This window comes from Marmota flaviventris, chromosome 2 (assembly GCF_047511675.1).
Source record: "Marmota flaviventris isolate mMarFla1 chromosome 2, mMarFla1.hap1, whole genome shotgun sequence".
NCBI lineage: Eukaryota > Metazoa > Chordata > Mammalia > Rodentia > Sciuridae > Marmota > Marmota flaviventris.
Window position 1 is genome coordinate 39,585,135 of NC_092499.1, and position 17,366 is coordinate 39,602,500.

At 30.9% G+C, this 17,366-nt stretch overlaps 1 protein-coding gene across 3 annotated transcripts in view; it reads right to left on the reverse strand.

The window, feature by feature from the left end:
- Window positions 1–15,859: 15,859 nt before the first annotated feature.
- Window positions 15,860–17,366, reverse strand: part of Nova1 (NOVA alternative splicing regulator 1) — a 141,462-nt gene continuing 139,955 nt past the window's right edge. For all 3 annotated transcript variants that reach the window (XM_027929676.2, XM_027929680.2, XM_071607798.1), the window contains one exon: window positions 15,860–17,366. This exon is cut by the window's right edge and continues 3,837 nt beyond it. The gene's annotated coding sequence lies outside the window, so the exon portion shown is untranslated.

The following is a 17,366-nucleotide window of genomic DNA, read 5'->3' on the forward strand; positions in this document are numbered from 1 at the left end:
TTCAATTGCAAAATTTTCTGGAGATCAATGCTAGAAAAACAGTTAAGTATGTCACTGGAAAAGGCTGGGCCTGAAGTAGTTCAAGAAGGCAACATAACCATTGTGTCCACACATGCTGGGATTGTGGCCTGGACTCTAGAGCCTGTGTTCCAGAGAATGGATTTGTGAATGGAGATGTGTAAGTTCCTTGGGGGTGTATCACCACTATAATAGTAATTGGGGGCAGTGGGGTGTTTAAAATAGTTTCCTCATCAGTTGTTCCAAAAGCAGCAGGAAAGCAGTAAAATGAAGCATGATAGAATTCTGACCCAATTCCTTATACTCCCAAACATGAATGCATATTGCAATATGAGCCAAATGGAAGGAGGAAGGAGTTCCTTAATTCTGAACCTAGCTATCAAAACAATAAACATAACTTTTAAAATCCAGAGCCTGAGAGTTCTTACATTTGGGGTTGTTTTTAAGAAGGAGGTGTATTTTCTTACCAATATTTCCAAGACTTACAAGTTCAAATCTTTATTATTACAAAATACTGTTTCAGAAAGGCCATCTCTTGTTACCACAAGGAAGACCAGGCAGACATGACCCTTCAGTTTCTTTCCTTCCCTGGTTGTCTGTTTCGTATTCTCCATCTTCATTTTGTGTCTGGAGGAGTTGTATATATGGCCACTGACAGTGCGATTCAAAAGTGATTTTTGGCAGCTATTAGCCAGTAGCAAGTGTGACCCTATTTTCTGGATTGCTTGGGAAATCTTGGGTACTCATTGTTATTCCTAGTGCATCCTTTGAATTGTAAAAATGGCCTCTGCTACTGTTTCTTTCCTCTCCCTTCTACTCCCCGACCCAATGGCAGCTTCCTATGTGAGGCTAAATTTATTACTGAAGCCTGAGGTGGAGGTACTTCTGACTGGTTTGCTTATGAAGTTCCGACAATCTCCTCTTCCCCCTTTTTTCCAATCATCATGCTAAAGTGAGTTCTGACACAAGATACACACTTGGGATTGGAACTCTTAACTGGCAAAATTCTTGACTAAATACAGAAGAAAGAGACAGATGGAGTCAGAATAAAAATTTGGTAAACAGAAAGTATGAAAGAGGCAGATGATGGAAAGATTTGGAAGAAAGGAAATGAAGCAAGAATAGAACATGAAGAAATGTATGAGAGGAACTATATGAAGGTGAACAGTATTGTTGCTTTTCCGAATTTCTGTCACGATGTCCCTCTTCAAACTTCTCCAGCCAGGTATAAACAGGTCTCAACCTCCCAACACTTTGTAATTCTCTACAAGGTCTTTGTTCTGGAGATACTGTCCTTGTTAAATTTTGGTCCTTTCTCTTGATTTAGTATCCTCTTCAGATTCTATTTATTCAAATCTCTGTCTTCATTAGGATTAGTAAGATGAATTAATTTGCACAAAGATGAGAATGGTATAATGCCCCCTTTTCCAATACACTTGCATTGTGATAGAACTTACATAAAAGTGTATGTTATGTGGGGGGCTGTGGCAGCAAGGTATAAGAGAAAAAAATATTTGGGTCCATTCTAATTCATAGCCCAGGGTCTCTGCCTATACTGTACATACTAATAAGATAAACTCTTATGTAAGATCCCACTAGCCCACAGTCTGTGTGCAATTGTTGACAGTGTTTTAGCTGGTGCATTATATCATCCTTGGATTTTGACAGAAGGCCATTTATTCCTAAAGTATGCATCATTCAAACTATTTTTGTCTCCTTCACTGTGTAGAAAGTATCCACCACACTATTTAGCTTTAGGAAATACAGCTAATCTTCTCAGTGTGGACCTGGGTTTCATGCTTATTGGAAAAGAGTAAGCTTTTTTTTTTTTTTTAACTATTTAAGGATGAATGTGTAGTTATTTTAATGTCAGGGTTATATATCAATATTCAAGAACTTTCTAACATATTTTAAAAATTCTGATATCTGAACATAAGATCACTTAATGCAGATTTTTCCTTCCAGACTTTTCTTAAATAAATTCTTTTCTTGATTATAATGTATTTTAATGAGCATTTCAGTATGGTCCCTTTCATAGGAGTATTATATTAAAATGAACTTTTTTCTCAATAAGATTTACGAATTGGTAGAGATTACTGGAAAGCAAATTTGGCTAACGATCAGGAGGTATGATTTCCAGTCACAACTCTGTCATGTCTTTGCCATGTGATGACAGACTGACCTTCAGCAGGGAAAAAATCACCAGCCTACTTTACCTGATTATTTTTCCACCTACTAGTGTTGTAGTGGAAACTTCTTTGACTCCTCTATGCATTATGTAATTTTCCTGTAAGGAGCATCTATTACATAAAGTGCTATAATATACTATAATCCTTGGTCTACTTTTACATTTCCTCCAAAGTCAGGACAAGATTGATTTTACCATAATAAACCTAAGGTTGTTATGGTTTGAATATGAGGTATCCCCAAGCTCCTGTATTAATGCAGGAATATTCAGAGGTAAAATGATCAGATTATGAAAACTGTAATCTAATCAGTGTGTGGTAACTGTAGACAGGTATGGCATGGAATAGGAGGTGGGCCACTGGGGGTGCCCTGAGAGGATGCAACTTTCCCATGGCCCTTCCCTCACCTCTACTTCCTGGATGCCATGATCTTAGCTGCTTTCTTCCATTGGACCCCTCCACCATGATGTTCTATGTTCTGCCTCAACTTGGGCTCAGAGCAATGGAGTGGGCCAAGCATGGATTGAAACTTTGAGGCAAAAAACAAACAAAAAACTCTATTCTTCCTCTAAGTTATCCTTGTTGGGTATTTTGTTCACAGTGATGAAAAGTTAACACAAATGCCCAGTATACAGCAGGCATGTAATGTTTATCAAGTTTAAAAAAATAACAGCATAGACAGAATGACTAGTCTACGCTATTGACAGATATGGGATGACTAATCACCTCTGGTTCTTAACTTATATGGAAGACTGAGTGACTTTGTAATGGTCTTGCCTTCTTCAAGTTATCTTACCTAACTGCCCTGTCTAAAGTTACTCCCATCCACCTTTGTCCTGTGTCATTTTCTATTCCTTTACACTTTTATTTTCTTTATAGTCTACTGTTTGGCTTCTCAACTGCAATGCTAACTGTACCAGGTAAGTACTCTATCTCTTTCAATCTAGGATCTGTTGTGTCCTTTAGAGAGAGAAACATACACACAGTAGATGCTTAATAAATACTTGAGTGAATAATGAACTTCCATAGGAGGCACTCTAGCTCAATAAATGCAAATATTTTTATGTGATAAAATGCTGTGAAAATGCAAGTTACTTTTATCATCACAAAGCTACCCTGATAATTTTTTTATTCAATAACAAGCAAATATGCTAAGTAAAAAGGGTATTGTTGGCTGATAATTTTTCTTATTTACTTTTTAAAAAATCATTTCTTTAGAAGGTTTAAAAATATATATGCCTTTTAAGATGCAATTTCTATTTTCCTGAAATTTCTCAGATTATTTCTCAAGGGAATAAGAAATATGTCTTGAATTAGAAAATGACATTATTAAGTTTTTTCAAAGTTGAAAGATAGCATTTATTAGAAAATACAAAGATCTGTGTCAGGAAATAAACATATGATCATTTTTATTCAGTATGAGGATCTAAACTTGATACCTAACATTTATATCAGATTATGGCATGAAATTAGTTTAGGGAGTAAACTCAGATGTAGGTGAATTCATATTTCTTACAGTTGATAATTTGTGAATATGATGTGGATGCCCATATTTGTAACACCAGAATTTCATAGTTTGTTCCTAAAACAAGATTTTTAACGTTGGGACTTTTCCCCCCCTTTGTGTTTAAAGGATATTAGTGTAAAAACTTACCATCACAGCTGTGCACTGGTTTGATACTGCCATCAAGTAAGTAGTGTTTGACTCAGTCAATTTCCAAGTTTATTTTCATTCCTGATCGGTGAGGTTGTTGTTGAGAAATTTACAAACATGAATGTCACGATTACATACAGAGTGTCATAAGGTATTTGAACATGTTTTTGGTTAGGAATAGAACGACCATATTGACTTGTGTGTAATGAGGAATGCAAGCAATATCATAGGAGGCAGGAGTTTCATAATTTGGGGTATTACTTAACTTTAATAGGTCACTTTACAGGTTATTAATAATAAGTACATTCTAGTATCTCTTCTTTTAACTATGGATTTGATCATGATCCAGTTGGTTAAGTTCAATCCTTGGAATTTTTTCCTACTATGCTTCACTATATCATTCAGTGGAAATAATAATTTAGGACAAAGTTGGGGAGGGGAAAGGCATGGAGTGAGGTGAGGACTCCACCAGTCATTTTGTGGAGTCAGATGAAATGTTCTCAAATGTGGGAGTGTTTAATAAAATAAAAAAAGGAAAATGATCTTAAATAGATAATTAACATCAGATTCTACATTGTGTGCTACATAGTGCAAATTTCATGTCTTCTATGACTTAATTTATGTTAAGCTATGTGAAATATATCACATCAAGTAGCCATTTAAATTTTTATTATGCCTATGGTGGATATTTATTCATTGCTTTAAAATAACATCTATTAAACTATATTACAGACCATAAAAGATATAATTCAAGCATATTTTAACTTACCTTCTCAGATTCTGAGTGATTTCTGAGAGTTGCTGATCTGGATAGGCATCAAACAGGTTAAAAATTTAACACATTACACATTTAAATATCACTGCCATTTTTGATGACTTGTATGGCATATTCACATTATAATAAACACTAAGGACTCATAGATTTGTCCTTGTCAGATATTCAGCATGTATGTTGCAGAATATTAGGTACAATATAAAGATTTAGCCAGGTGTGGTGGCACATGTCTGTAATCCCAGCTACTTTGGAGGCTGAAGCAGTAGTATCTTGAATTCAAGGACTGCCTCAGCAATTTAGTGAGACATCTCAAATATATATATATATATATATATAAAATAAAGTAAAAAAGACTGAGGATATAACACAGTGGTAGAGCATCTTTGGGTTCAATTTCCAGTGACACACATGCATATGTGCATAGCTACACACAGATTCACATTTAAAATTAGTTGGTTTTTTTTTTTGCCTTTTAAAAAGGTGGAAGAATACTGGAGTTCATATTTTAAATTGGTTGCTGTTCACATTATGAACATACAGAATGCAATTTTTGTTTTTATTTTGAATTTCAATCAAAATAAAAAAATTTGACAGTTTATACAAAATAAAATGGCAACATCTTTACCTTAGATGTTATTATCTTCCTTGGTGAAGTTTAAAACCAAGATTCAATGATCCAAATATTTAACACTTGAGATAAATTTCTCAAGTTAAAATGGAATTTGTAAATAAATAAGAAGAAATAACATTTTTTCCTAAATTTTGAATATATCAACACACACCATTCTTCTAGCTTACATGTTGGTGAAAAGGTGAGATGTGTAAGATTATGTACATTTACTTTCAGACACTTTATGTGATCTCTATATTGAGTCTTTCAGCTACATAAAGCATTTTTATCTGTTAATTTTGTTTCTCTTGTAAGTTCAATATTACAAATCAAGGTGTAGTGCTAAAAGAAATTTTATTCTTTCCTAATTCCAGATATTTTAATGTGTAGGCTTTTCTAAAAACAGCATAAAATGAATGGCAATACATAATTCAGAGAACCAAATTTAGGGCTAGATTTTAATAATATATAATTTTTTGTTTAACGCATAAAAATCTGAAATGTGATGCATACTTTAAAATTGCAGATTGTTGAAGGACATTTTGCTAACCTAAAGGGTTATTATTAAAAAAGGAAATGAATTAAATACTTCAGTATGTTTTGAACTTTCTATAGCATGTTGCAAATAAATGCAAGTTGATATTATCATCTTCATCTTTGTTCTGTGCATTCTGTAGAACAATTTTCACTCTTCTCACTGTCCAATAAAGAGCTGCTATTTCTCTCAATAGGCATGGTCTGTATTTCATTTTTACACGTGCATATATTCTTTCCTAATGAATTTTCACATCATTTTCAGATAGAGAAGTTAGAGAAATTACACATTAAGAAAAATAAAGCTGAGTCACTTTTTCATGTACCATGCCTATGCTATGGCTTTTCTCTTTTATTAAATATAACAAAAAGTGTTTCCTTATGTTGTTTGATAATAAACTTGATATGCAATTTAAAAATATTTGACAAAATAAGCTTCCCTAAACCGAACAAGTAAATAAAGATCTTTGGATTAAAGTTTTATTAACCTCGAAAGCCTGAGATATAAAAGCACATTTTTGATTAATCAAAGACAGTGTTTCTAAACGTTATATTGATAATTTCCATTTAAGATACCCAAGGAATGATAAAGCATTTTGAATCACAAGTATTCCTTAAAAAATATCACAATGACTTCCTTCCCTTTTTAAAATCATGGTCAAAACTTCAGATTCACTTCTTAAAATATTCAGTATGATAATCTTATGACAGTGAAGACTACAGACTCTTAATCTACTCTAATAAAAATAAGCCTTCCATTATTTGGCATCATTACCTGTAGTGCACTTACAGACTGTTTAGACTTCCATATTCTATTGTATAATTTTAGAATTGTATTTGTTGGCAAGAATAACAAGAATTGTTCACTATATTAAAATTCATGCCATTAAGAAATAATTTTAAAGTGTAGAAATAGCTGGTGCTTTGTGGGTAGGACAACCCTTATTTTCCTATCCTATCCTCTTAATGAATATAATTATCTACCAAAAATAACTGATATGAGTACCACTGCTTATTGCAAATCAGAAATAGTAATAAGCACAATTAAACTAGGATTCACAGTTCAATCTGAGAATGATTCAATTTCTTTTTGCTTCCTATTAATGGCATCTTCATTTATCTTTTTATTCAGAGAACTTTTCCTATCATTTGAAAAGTAGCATATTTTGAACATGAATAACAATATTCAATTTAATGATTTCAAGGCCATAGCAAATGAAAATTTTCTGGGATTACTATTGTTAACATTTCAATTTAATGAGAATAAAAATTACTTATTAAAATCCTATTGTTTTAAAATACTAATAGTTATTAATAACATATTACCTTAGACATTTTGTCCTTTCCTCCAATTTCAAATATTTGCTTCTTTTCTATTATTGTTGGCCTTAGAAAATGTTTTAGTGGCAACAAATATACTTTAATCTCAACAGAGCTAGGCTCTTGTACACACTGAACTTTTATTTCCTTTAACCTCCATAGAGTGCATAAATGTAAATAATTCTTGCCCAGAGTGAAAAAGCAATTCTGTGTCCTTGGGTATCCTTGTATGTCTTTCAAAAAACATTTTCAGACTACGCAAGATTTTGTAATTAGATTTCTTTGAAACTAGTAGTACATTATACCCATAATAAAGTTAAACGTATTTTAGCAGATAAAAGCTCTTAACCATGGTTTAAATTTTTGCCTTGTACATTAAATCATATGCATGATGATAATTACTTCTTGGTGGAATATGGCAGCTAAGCTTGAGAGCCAATTTTAGCAAAGGTATTGATTGTTCAAATCAGGTTATGGAAATGGAATGAGAATTTTTAAAAATATATTCTCAATGGAGTTTTAAATATCCTACAATCAGCAACTCACTAAAATGCAGATACTTTGAAGATTCATAGGCCCAGTTAATATGAACTGAAGTGTCATTTTTTTCCTGTAGGATTTTCTGTTCTTATCCTGACAAAGAAACTCTGAGGACAACTTTTTAGATTCAACCAAGAGGCCTTTAAATGTCCCATAGCTACCTTCTGAATACATCAACAATGTAATGTTATATGTATTAAAATGCTCCAGGGGAGAGAACTGTTATGTCCATTTTGCCCTTTTTCCTACTGTTAATATTGAGGAAATCATCAATAAGGTTTGAGATAAGAGAATTAAACTTCATACTGGTTCTGTCAATTTCAAGAATTCGTCGTGAAGAAAACAATAAAAACTGATGCTGTGTGAAAGGAGTTTGAAAACTTCAAGTTACAATTCTGATCATATTGTAAAAGTGTTGAAATTTTCAGAGTCCTTTAAACCCTAAATTATCTATGTGAGCAGCAAATGCACTCTATGGTATGTGGTATGGCCAAAATTCTTTCATAAGATGTACCCTATGAAGATTGCCATTATTCCCTCTGAGTTTCTTTTGTATGAACTTTGATTGTTTACAATACTTAACTGACCTAAATTTTTATATATCCCACAAGTCTTCCATTAAGAAAAATTGATATACCTCAAAATCTTTTCATTAGCTGTCAAGAATACTTTCTTTGAAGTTATAATACATTTCAAATCAAATATCTTTCTACACTTAATGAAGCATGTACATTAGGATTTTTAAATATAATATTGTTTTTTTATTTTTTATTTTATTACATACTAACTTTATTAACAATGAATTTGCAGGGAAATTATTTGATATATAAAACATTAAGAACTTATAACCAAAAAATGCTAGTATTAGTTTTTATTACTATTCAGTATAATAAAATCATTCATGAAACTTAAGCACTTTATTTTTTATTCCTTGTGTGAAAAAGATGCAGTATTTTTTTTTCTTGGAGGGGTTTATGGAAGATTTAAATTGAAAGATGACTAGTTAATAGGCAACCCAATGAACTTCTTATTGGTTCATTGAACTTATTTTCTCAGATAAAAGTAATTAATTGCCAGATGTTCACTTATTATCAGCAGCTCCTTTAATTGATTGCAAGTTTTTTTTTATTATCAATCTTTAGAATATTACAAGTTTTCACTTTTTCCCATTTATTAATGAAGTTTATGGACAGAGGAAAATACATTTAAAAATGTTTCCCTTAAGTGTTCATAAACTCTTTGCATTGTATTTAAAATTTTCATTTCTTTGATTAATAAGTCATGATTCAAGTTATCACATATCTTTAGAAAATCTTTTTTTTACTATTTAATGACGTCAGGGGATTTTTGCCATTTATTATTAGTTAATATAAGGAATTCTATTGACCATATACTAAACAATTATTGTAATTACTTTATGGAATCAACCAAATGGAACTGTAATCAGTAAAAGGGTAAGATGAAATGTTTACTGTTTATTTTGTGCTTATATTTGGGCTATTCTGTATGGGATCAATTTCTTTTTCAAATTTAGGGCTCTATCTTAGGTTCTATTAGGCTCACATATTTTGTAAATTTGTTCACAAACTTTACTAGACTTTTGATCAATAGTTTATAAATTTCTTTCCCCTTTTAGAGACAATTGATATTCAAAACCTCTTACTACTTGAGGTTTAATTTAGTCACTAAAATATAGGTATAATTAAAACAAATGCATCATCTAATCTTTATATGCTGAGGTGATTGTGATCCTAGTCTATACAAGACATTTGAGTTAAGCAAAATGGTAAAATGTATAGTGCAAGATGGATTCTAATCTGTATCAGTATACCTAAGAACTAACTTTTCCTCTTTATCATGCTAGGTCTGTGAGATTTATATTCTCTAACTGATGTTCTTTAGTTAAAATTTTTAATACTAAGCATAAGTTTGAAAAGGAGTCAAAAGTTTTCTTTTATGAAAATCAGGACCTTGATACTTATTACTATGACCTGAGATTCAAAAAACCTATCTACAACTTTTAAATTTTTATGTGTCATCTTGGATATTATTCATTTTAGAGAATTAAATTTAATCCGTTTTAGGCTAGGTATAACATATTTTGCATAGGACATTACAGACTCTGCCTTAGTGTGGGATAAAAATCAGAAAATTTAATATAATCAAATGATTTATACATTTTGTCCTCTGAAGAACAAGCACAGTCAATTATGGTAAAACACCTGAAATTAAAACAATGGCATTTTTTGTGCTTCAAAATTTCTACTATGATCGATAATTATTTTTTTAGAGAAAAGAATTAACGTCCTTTATGAAATGGTGACACAAATCCTAAAGTTCTTACTATCATTCAAAAGTGTAAAGCTAACAGTATATTTGATTATTATTATTTTCAGTGGTTGTACACTTTTTTCTTGAAAAACCATATTAATAAAGATGAATGTATTATTAACAGGAAATGCTGAGGCTATTCTCAGCATAATTTGATGAAAATATTAGGAAATATTTTTTTATGTCACTGTATCTCTGAACATTAAAACATTATAGGGCCCTGATACAGTGGCATATGGCTGTGATACCAGCAACTCAGGAGGCTGAGGGAGGAGAATCACAATTTCAAAGCCAGCCTCAGCATTTAGCAAAGCCCTAAGCAACCTAGTGAGGCTCTAAGCAAATTAGTGAGACCCTGTCTCAAAATAAAAAATAAAAAGGGGTAGAGATGTGGTTTAGTGGGTAAACGCTTCTGGGTTCAATTACTGGTAACAAACAAACAAACAAACAAACAAAAACATTACAGAGAACAGGCTATTGAAATAAACCTTCAAAACAACTGAGTCACTTCTAGGACTTACATTTTATAATTTCCCTACAAAGAAATAATCTCTGACTATGTCAAATGTGATGAATTAGATATGACAGGGTTCAAGTGATACTCAACTATTTTGAAAATAAAATAAAATATTTAAAGAATGCACTTTATCACTAAGAAGAAAAAAGACACAATTGGTAAATGTCAGTTAAAGAGACTATTCACACCTTTTTCTGTGTCTGAGAAAGAAAAAAGACATGAGAGACAATAATTATTGCAGAATTTAAAAGTATTCCTATGGATCTTACTCACATATTAAAAGATCCCTCAAAATGCCATTTCTGAATTTTTATAACACAACTTTTTAATCTATAAAAACACATTAATTATATTTTGATGATTGTTTTACAATAATCTTTACAATTTAGTACTAAGGACTTATCCAATTAAGAAATAAACACCTTTTGTGAATGCTTTAAAAATTTAGAACCCCAACAGCATTGTTAAGAAGCAATGTGTTGATTAGTACCCTGTATTTTATGAGGGCATTAATTTTTCCAAATCGATTCACTCAAAATTGATGCAGATTAGTTAATTCTTTATTGATTTTATAATATATACTTCTTAAATAAAACTTTAAATACTTTTGACATGCATTATTGATTCACTTTTCTATTATATAGGTTTGGAAAATTATCTAATATAAATATTATCAGTCTTTCCAACATTTAATTCCTTCATATCATGCACATTCTTTGATAGTTTAACATGCATATTTAAAAAATTAAAGTTATCAAAACTTTCCTTAACTTCTATCTAAGAGCAACATAGTAGTTAGTAACTGTTGAAATCATGTAGATTATTGGATCTTGTGAGCACTAAAATGAAATGCAGCTGGGCTCAATGGTGCACACTTATAGTTCTAGCAACTCAGGAGGCTGAGGCAGGGAGGATCACAAGTTCAAAGTCAGCCTTAGCAATTTATCAAGGCACTAAGCAACTCAGGGAGACCCTACTTCTAAATTTAAAAATACAAAAACAGTCTTGGGATGTGGCTCAGTAGTTGAATGCCCCTAAATCCAATCCCTAATAACACCCCCCCCAAAAAAAAAAAAAAGAAAAAGAAATGCAGTGAATTTTCTCTAGGACCACACAATGCATTCAACAGATAAGGAGACATCACTTATTTCAAGTAATTTAATATATCCCTACCATGTTGTTGTGATTGTGTGAACATATTTATTTCTAAAATAATCTTAGTTATTATAAAGATTATGTTTTTTTCCCCCACTTTGTAAAGTATCTCTCCAGAGGCAACATTCACTGTTATAGGTCTAAAGTTACAATGTACAGGGCAACATGCTAATTAGAATATTTTGTTTTATGTGATAACTGTGATTCTTAAAACTTCATACTATTTCAACATTTTGGAAACAAAGTCACTTGCATTAAAGTTGCTTACATATTTAAAAATATTCTAATGCATTGTTAATTATGAGTTAGAAATTTTTATGCTCTCAGTAAAATGTAATGAATCTTCCATTAATCTCATCTTAGTGGCTTTAGAATCATAGATCCATATTGTTTCATTTTCTACTAAAAAGATTAAAATTAATGCCTGCCCCTTATAATATTGTGAGAATAAAAAGAATAAATGTGCCTTCTGCATATGGCAGGAGATAATATATAACTACTGTAATCATATCACATTAGGAAATCATTTATGAAAATACATTTCTAAAAATATTTTGAGAAAAATTTCTTGCCTATTTTTGCATTAAGAAATATTCCTAAAAAATTAAATTTAGAAGTTTAATTTTTAAAAATACTTAAGGTTAATGTTAATAAAGCCTATGGTAATGAGAAAGAACATAATATGCTGAATATTATAACATTGCAAGTGTAACTCTGCTTTTCCCAAACATTTAAACTGATATAAAAAGAGGTGTGATAAGCTTAATTATACTAGTCTTAACTGTTTTACCATAGACAAGTGATGACATTCTTATTGCTGGTGAAAAAAATCCACTCAGTTCAAAATTAGATCAGTATATACATGGGATATAGGATCTCAACTGAGAATTCAGATCTACTATTCAGAGAGTAAAGATTTTGAATCTGCATTTTTAAAATTTTAATATGAATTTTGTGCCCTCAGATGTAATGTGCTTTACACATTAAAAATTGATGAAGTCCTTCCCTAATTTATTCATGTCAGGATTAAAAGTGATGCATCTATTAGTAAAAATGAAGAATACAACCAATAAGTCTGTATTAATCTGTATTTTGTTTAACAAAGATATCAGGGCAAAGTTACCAACATACCGTAATAAGGTTTTCCAGTATCATTACATTCTATGTCATTCCATTGATATTTTGCTTAGTGTACATTCTTGGTTATTGCTATGGAATACTGAATGATTGTGTTCACTTGAAAATAATATTGAGGGTATGACAAACATAAAAATGCACAACAGAGATAATGTTATACTGGTTTTAACTTCTGCATGCTTAAGCGATGTTAAGGGCTCACATGACATACCTTGGTTGGCTCATGATTCTTGGATTTTATTATCCTGTCACTCTTCAAAAGCCTGATTCTCCATCTTTCTTCCTTTTTTTTTCTGTCCAAGCTAGATATCTAGTGTATCTGATTTGTTCTCAATGAAGAAGTTTATATGGAAACTAATGCTAAACAGATTCAAAATTTGTACATGGGATATTTTATTTTTAGTATACTGATGGATCCAACAGTACACATAATTCATTCCAGAAATTTAAAGACAGAAAATTCATCATTTGTACCATTCTATAAACCTTCAAATATATTTTATATGTAAAGAAAAACAAATATAGAAACTGATGCATGAAATATAAACAAACTGAGATACCAACTAAAAGAAATGGCATAATTTAAAAGCTATTTTATTAGATGGTTTTAATGGTTTTAAATACAATAGGTTCTAAATGGGACAGATTATAAGGATTTTTAATTAAAAACAGAATAAAAGCTTGCTGAAAGTAAGAACTTTTATGCTCAGAAATAACAGTATTAGCAATTCCCAAAGGCTTTGAAATGAAAAGTATACTCTAAGGACAATGGACAATGATTCTGTTACACTGTCTGCCAGAATATAAACCAGTTTTATGAGTTTGAAGATTAAAAAGTGAATTTTAAGTTCTCTAATTTAGATTTAATCTTGTGGAGTATATAGAAAGTAACATTTTCTGAAAATCATGACTCAAACTTCACAGGAAATTCAACCTCCAGGTTTTTCCTTCTTACTGACAAAATGATGAGAACATGTAATAATTTGGGTTTTCAAATCACTTGTTTAAACAACCATTAGTTGTCTATATGCAAATATTCCTAATAATTGTTTCTATTTTTTGGCCTACATGTGTGTAAACAGCCCCCTCCCCCAAAATACAGAAATGAAAACACACACACACACACACACACACACACACACACACACACAGTCTTGATGCAATATCTAAATGTTAAAGAACTCTATCAGTGAATTCATTAGCAAATGCTTTTTACTAGGGACTTAAATCCCACAAAATATATTCAGCCCAGAATTGACTGGAGAATCTTTCTCTCAAGATATTTAGAACATACTATGGTTAGACTTTATTAAATTCAAAAGAGTTAGTTTTGTTTTCTTTTAATTTTGAAATATGATACAAGTTAATTTGTTACGTCAATATCTTTTTTAAAATTACAATTCATTCTTGACTAAGCTTTAAATCCTAAAAGGTTTATTTTATAATACACTTTCAGCATGAATTCATTTCACTACTGGTCTATGGTTTTCCCCTAAAAAAAAACAAAGCATTTTTCAACATCTATCTCCCCAAATAGGTAACATAAAATATGGAAATACCATAAAAGTATTAAGTCTGTCCAATGTTTTAAGTATATTGAAATATTTTATTACATCTACCAAGGACTTGGTCTACATTAATATATATTTTGTAAATGATACAACATTAAAGGTGTGGAAATTTTGAGAACTAGTTACTTTAAAATTTAAGTTATAAGAATCCCTCTAAAGAAAAAAAAGATATAATTACTCATTTTTGTTATCGATCAAACAGTTTGAATATTGGATAAGCCAATGAAAAAGCTTAAGGTTTCATAGACCAGATGCCCCCAAATATTTTACCAACTAAAAATAAATTGGCAAATTGAAGGACTTCATTAGAATTAATATTCTTTGCATTTTATAGAATTGGAATACTCAATGAATCTTTCAACAAAAGGTTAGCATATTTGCTCAAGCAGAAAGATAGATAAAAAAAATAAACGGTTTTTGTTTATTCTTTTCAAAGCATTTTTTAATAAAATGGAGACTCTATATTAACAAAAGAAATAGATGATTATGCTATCCTAAAACATTTCAACATGTATTATTATAAATTCACAATTCAAGGAAAATATATTTTGGGATTACAATTTTAATCATAATTTGTAATCACATTAAAGATGACGGAGGCATTGTAGTTCAGAAGAATCTATATTCATTCACTGCTTCATGTAAACAAGCTTATAATTGGTATTAATTAATCTTTAGATCTTCAAGTATTTGAACATATGACTTCACTGATTTGCTAATCTTTTATTTGATATTGAGTTAAGCAGATGAAAATTGGTCCTTATTGATTTGGGCAGTGGCTAAACATGTAATTTTGGGGAAAGCAGAAGTGTTGTATTTTACATAAATGTCTTAATAATTTCATGCAGGTAAAGAAAATACTTAAACGCTAAATACCTGACCTTTTCAAATAAATGCAGACCTACCTTGATTTCCACAATATGCCTGTACTCATTTCCATGAGACAATGTTTTCACAAAATGTAAGGTAAAACAGGTGTTAAATTATTTAACAGAACTCATAATTTAAATAATTAAAACTAATTGGTGTTTAAAGCTATTTGCAGATTTATTAGAGAAACAAATACAAATATGCATTTCTACAGAACTGTTTTTTTTTTCCAAAATGAGCTTAAAACTTGTTCCACAGTTTTCACTTGTTTATATATCTATGGTAACCCAAGTATTGGCTTCTGTACCACTTGTAATGAGACAATTGCCCTTCCATTGCAATTATAAAAAACTATTTAAAAAAAAATTCGGCACATACACGTTAAATATTTTTCTTTAAAAAAATAATCTAATCAAAATATTGAATACTTTAGATTTAAACAATATTTTATTTACAAATCTGATTTGATGTACTTTATTAATTATACAAGGTAATGCTTCAATTTTCAAGAACAGTTGTTTTTTTGTTTATATAGACCAGTGGAATGACATCCTATCTAGTAATATGTACTACACTTCAATTTTTTCAAAATTAACATGACAAGTTGTGAAACTTTCACTTTTTTTTGAAATAACTTTTTTTTTTTTTTAATTGGGGGCACATATCTGATGAAACAAAAATAACATGCAGAACTCCAAAAATAATCTGTTAAAGTAATATGATACTTACCCTTTATGTAAAAAGACATCTATGAACAACAGTGCATAACAATATTATGTAATCATGTTTATGAGAAACCAAGCAGGAGGCAAAATGAGTTCATCCTGTTTTCTAATCATATGCAATTTCATATGGCTGTTTGCATCATTTAAATAAAGTGTGTACATTAAATTTATAAGACTGCATTGCACTCAAAATTATTATGTATAGCCATGCTTGCCCTGTATTTAATGAGTGATGAATTTCTCCTACTAACAGAGTAACTGCTCTCAAATCTTTTCTGTGATATAAAGATTATTAAATTATATTTTCATCTCCTTTCAATTGCTGCCTTGGAAAGCAAGAATTCCCTTCTTGGAGAAGACTTACAGTAAATAAAATTTACTTAAGAACTTAGGAATCAGCACATGAATCAAGAATGCAATATAAGAATGGATTAAAAGGAATGTGATTATCAGTACCTTGTTGAAATCTATTACCACCATTAAAATTTCCAGGGAAAGATAGGGCCTGTATCGTAAGGATTCCATTCATTTGTTAAATTACTAAAATCTACCAATTTAATGCTTTCATACTGTTTATTTTTCCAATAAAAAAATAAATCTCATACATTAGAAGTGGTACACAAAAAACTGGGATAAAATTTATCAGATTCTTGATAGCACCATTTACACATTCTTAAAGTAAACATTAATATGCACTTTCTTAGAAAGCGATATAAATATATAATACAGGACTTGCTAACCTCTGTTAACCATCTGAATGCGATGGAATAATCTATCTCTACTGTGCAGGTAGGCTTGTGCATGGTGGTGTGGCAATATAATTTTAAAAGTTTGTTACAGATGTGATGGGAAGCTGGAAGGAGTCGAATAAGCAGAAAAAAGAGCTTAGATCTATTGTAAGCAATGAGTCGAAATGAGCCGTTACAGGTTAGAATTTATCTTTGTTTCTGATCATTCAATGAGAAAATGATTTCCACAGAAATAGATACATTTAACTGTTTCAGGAGTGGATTGGGTGAGGTGAAGTAGGACTGAAAGTCCTACAGGTAATAACAATAACTGGAAGTGCAGACGAAATTGGTCTTCAGTGCAAAGAGGAAGGCAGCCGTTTAAAAAGTCTAGGTGCAATGTTGTGGTGCTGAAAGAAAAGCTCCCAGTGATAAAGGAGGGGGGAAAAAACTGCAATGCAACTTCAAGCAGTAATTTTGTGGTGCTGAAAGGACAGCTCCCAGTGTTGAGGAAAAGATCTTGGATCTAGAATGAGGTGTCCAATCTGTATGATAAACAGCACACTGTGTCTCAGAGCGCCCATTCAATCTCAGTAAGTAAATGAAATATTGATTGAAAGTGACCCTGAAACAGAATGCATTAAAAAGACATAGAAAGCTGCAGAACTGAGGTAATTCGTATTCAGCGTGTTCAC